Source organism: Orbicella franksi, chromosome 6, assembly GCF_964199315.1.
Source record: "Orbicella franksi chromosome 6, jaOrbFran1.1, whole genome shotgun sequence".
NCBI classification, from domain to species: Eukaryota; Metazoa; Cnidaria; class Anthozoa; order Scleractinia; family Merulinidae; genus Orbicella; species Orbicella franksi.
This window is the reverse complement of record NC_138150.1, coordinates 13,064,156-13,068,985: the sequence shown is the minus strand read 5'-3', so window position 1 is coordinate 13,068,985 and position 4,830 is coordinate 13,064,156. Positions and strand designations below refer to the sequence as shown.

At 41.0% G+C, this 4,830-nt stretch overlaps 1 pseudogene; it reads left to right on the top strand.

Annotated features, from left to right (window-relative positions):
* The first annotated feature begins 3,665 nt into the window (after positions 1-3,665).
* The window catches only part of LOC145490457 (uncharacterized), a 2,638-nt pseudogene continuing 1,473 nt past the window's right edge, over positions 3,666-4,830 (top strand).

Sequence of the window (4,830 nt, the reverse complement as noted above, 5' to 3'; positions counted from 1 at the left end):
TTTAAAGGAGCTACACGATTTGCGCATCTTGAAAAAACTAGCCTAGTTTTTCAAGTTCGTCATTTGCAGTCCTCGTTAATCTTTGCCTCATTACGTTTTGATTTGTTCTTGCGTCGTAAGTGCTTTTTATCCAAGAAGACGATCATTTTAAGGTTTTATTCCATATAAAGGCAACTCTTTACGACCCTAAAAATGACTCTAAAAATCGTGACCAAATTCTAAAATGTTGTTTATTCTCGGGTTGAGTTATCGTTCACGCTATCGATGTTATTCCTATAATTGTTTGTAAAACAGCTATATTTCCTTGAAATACAAATGGTTTGTTTCGTTTTATTCCAGTACGAAATATCGTATTCCAAACTCACATCTTGTAAAAGTATAGACTTGTCTCAGAAACGGAAATTGTTTGAAATCATGGGGTGTTTAATTCTTTTAGTGTTTTTAGTTTTTGTGTTTCGATTCATACGTTCGTCCTATTATTACCATGCTTACTCGTTTTATGACAGTTTACCTTTGATGCAGCGAATATACGAAATATTATTTATCTGAACTGCGGAGAAAGATATGATGACATGATTGATCATCACAATCAAAACTCAACAGCCTCAAAAAAATTCATCTGTGACCAGCTCCCTGTTGGCTTTATATTATAAAAGAATAAAGGCATATCACCCCTGAATTAAATAAAACGTTCTGCTCACAGTAGTCACTCTAGTGTAATTTGCTCAACAAAATTTTGAACTTTGAAATTTGAATTTTTTTCCTTGATCCGATTCGTGATCCGATCCGTGATCTGATCCGTGATCCGGTCCATGATCCCGTCTGTGACCCGGTCCGTGATCCGATCCATGCTCCGGTCATGTCCGATCCAGATTTTGTCGACGCCGTGACGATGCCTGCATTGAGGTACAATGTCTCAAATGTTGTTTCATGCCTATATTGCGTGATGAACTTAATCGGACAGCAAGACAGTGGAATCTCCATCGAATTCGACCTTCAACAAACTTGGAATCTCCATCTGGCAGGCCCGATGTGCTGTTCTTTCTCCCAGAAGTGTCGGATACAAAGAACCATATGGATGTCGACTTGGATCAATTGGAACTTCCAGAGGAGAGATGCTGCTATCGACCTCCGCAAAGTGGTTGCTTAGATGAATTTACACAGTTGGCAGAAATCATAATAAGGGAAAAAAGTTTACAATTTCCTCGCACACCTGAAGAGGCAACAACTTTGTATGCCACCTAAGAGGCCTGGGGCATGCGTAACACGGTACATCAGTTTGAACTTTAAGCCCTTTTGACACTGCTATTTAGTTCTGATTCCAATGCTTTAGGGCTGTTTACTTTTGAGAAAACCAGTAAAGTTATTTCGAAGTTCATTACTTTTCTGAGGTGATTACATCCCCCCCCCGCCCCCCGCACCGCCCTCCCTAAAAAATAGAACTCGTCGATTAAAGCAATTCATTCTTTTGTTGAAATAGTTAAATACAATCAATGTCCCACATTAGTTAACATGTAGCAGTCAAGAAATTGATTACACGTACTCTTACCGTCGTTTTCACTGCTACGCGACCTCCAAAAATCAAACTGCCGTGAAGACAGACTCTTGACGATTTCCGTCAATCTAATTCCACCCACGTCTGCTGACGAATTTGGCGAGAAGTTTTTCTTTTCAAACGTTAACAGTTAGGTTCTGTGTCACTTTTGGCCATTGAAATTCGTCAGCGGTTGAGTGGAGTTTGATTGACGGAAATCATCGGAAGTCTATTTTTAAGGTTTTTGATCCTCGAGGAACAGTGAAAACGACGGTAACTCATTTCAACTGTAACAAAAACATGAAACTAAGTGTCCACTTTTCTCTTCCCTTGAGCACTATGTTTGTTTTTTAACAAAGAAAATTGAAACGCAACAAATATAATCCATGTACGTCATTTGTTAACATGTGACAGTCAAGAAATTGACTGCATATACTCATTTGAACTGTAACAAAGACATGAAACTAAGTGTCCACTCTTCTCTTTCCTTGGACACTATTTTTCTTCTAACAAAACAATGCATGGTTCACAGTGTAAAGGTTTACAACTATATCAGCTATATTTTTTTTCACAACGAAATTTGAACCTGTTTTACAAAAATGAGGGAAACGCTATTTAATTCTCTTAAATTATGTCAAATGACGACCCTTTCGCCGATTCCGCCATGTTTTCTTTCCACGCGGTACTGACCACTTAGCGGTTAGCGGCCTTCCGGATAACGTCGAAAAAAAAGTCCGAAAAAAAGTCGAGAAAAAAGTCGGGAAAAAAGACAGAACGCGGGCAAAACTTCAGGGGAGATATAAAATCGGAAGTGTAATTTAATGGCACTTAATGGGCTCCGTATTTGAAATTGTTCAGTACGCCTTCTTTTATAAACACCTCAGACTCCCCTCTTTTCAAAACCTTTACAGGTTTCATTTTTCTTGACTGAAACATTTTTACCCTGTCTCTTAGATGACAGATAGACATCTACGTTTTCTTGTTTGATTTTTGGGAATGAAGCCGTATCAAACTTCCATCCCGCTGTTGTAAGAGGCACATTTTCTCTTGAGAGAGATTTATTGAATTTAAACTGTTTACCGATCTGATTCACTCTCTTATCGAACACACTCTCGTCCTTCAGGGTTGCCAATCTTTGGATGAGTTCTCTTTTTGTACCCGATGTCATAAGTTGAAGTTTGCTGCAATATCTAGTCAGTTCTTCACATTCTACAGACTCTAGTCTTCCATGAAATAGCTGTCCCCTGATAAATTCAAAGGATAATTTTTGTTTTGCGGCTGGTAACTTGGAAAAGCTTTGCGGAAACTTCTGATCTTTTGGAACAGGCAGACTCAACGTAGCCCCCATTTTTTCCCTTGTCCGCGGTTATCCGGAGTCGCCCCAGTCCCTCACGATATGGAATCGGGCAATGCGTTTAAACTTGAACTGAAGCAGATTCCATCGGTCACTGACTCCCCTTTATCACAAATTTTCGATTATCGAGCTTGTTCAATCTTTCCTGGATTCGCGCAAACAATTTGCGCAACAGGAGAATGTCATGGTCATCTGTCCATTCCATTACAGGTTGTTAGAAAGGCTTACGACAAAAGAAAACCCTCATCGGGACGACCAAAAAGGCGATCAGGGCCGCTTAATAGAAGTGGCTGGTTAATTGGGGATTTAAGGCACAGTTACACTACATACATTTTGGGCACAGCACACCAAAAATTTGGTTTCGTTTACACTGCAAAACATGTTCAAGTTTTTTCAATGTTTTCTGAACGGCACCCCTGAAACAAGAACGGCATCTTAAATTTGTGAGTCCCTTCACTTATATGGCAGCGGTTCACATATGATTTCAGGCGCGTTTTCGCGGACTGTTCCAAAAAAATGGGAGATTTTCGAGTACAGAAAGCAATTGTATGGCTAATTGTTTTGAGAGCGCGAAAACGCCTGTCGTAAATGAGACACTAAACCATTCCATAGAAAAGTGTAGAGTAAATCATTTATTTCGTTTAAAACCCTGCAGTTTGAGCGAATAGGCGAGAGTAGATAAACTAATTGGGAGACCACTAGTGATTTGATAACAGTGATTTTTCCTAAGAATGTGAGTCGAAGGTATTTCCAGCATCTTAGGATTTCTTTAACGTAATGGTATTCGAAGATTATGGAGTAGATGCGACGAGTTGTGACACTGAGAACAGCTTGCGATCGGCAAAGGAAAAAGTGGCAAAGAAACTGAAGAAAGATTTACAAGATGGAGTACAAGGGAAAACAACTGTACGTCATTACATTCGAATACCTCTTTCTTCTCTCGACAAAGGGCATCCCATTGGTGCGACCGCTGGCGTAAATCAAAACATAGATAAGCGAAGTATCGACAAAATCTTCGAGCTAGTAAGCAAGGGCGAGACCAACATAGGCAAAGTAGAGCGCAGCATCGCAGATTTCGTCGAAAAAGAGCTTTTTTGTGGGGTTCCTGTGGATAAGCGACCGCGCTTAAGTAATCGTACGTATTATCCTACCAAAAGAGATCTTCGGAACCACGTTTCGCGAGCCGCCATAGCTGCCTAAAAGTACTGCAAAGATGCCCAAGAATAATTAGGGAGAGAAATTGAGGAGTGGCAAGATAAATCACCACCAAGCAGGTTCTTCTTCAGGCCCCATCATGCCAAGCAAACAAGCCGAAGAGGACCAGGACAAGACGGCAGAGGAAGACCAGCCGCGGCAAAACTTTCTATTTATTCACCAGGAAGAGTGACAACAGCGACTGTTACAAACTGGATATGGTTCAGAGCTGGTTTTCATGGATGCCACGTACAAAACGACAAAGTATGCTATTCCCTTGTTTTTCGTATGCTAAGAACAAATGTCGGTTACAAGGTGGTTGCCGAATTCATGACGCAGTATGAAGATCAGCAGTCGATCAGCGAGGCCCTGTCTATTTTGAAATCATGGAATCCCCTTTGGAAGCCCAATTACTTCATGGCTGACTTCTCCACCGTCAAGATAGGCGACATTGAAGAGCAGTTCGGTGAAGCAACTGCCTACTGTCTCAATTACCTGTCTCAATTCCCTGGAGCAGCAGGAACTGTTGGCTGACTTGAAGCGTGTTGCGAACGCGACCACTCGCAAATCCTACGATTCCGCAGTAGCTTCTCTGAAGAACTTGTCTTTGCATAAAGAAAAATCACACGTGCAAAAGTACGTAGCCAACGTGTGGCTTTCGTGTTCTTTCCGTTGGGCAAAATGCATGAGAAAGCGCCAAGTACTCAGCATCGTTGTTACTAACAATGGAACAGAGGCCCAGAATAAG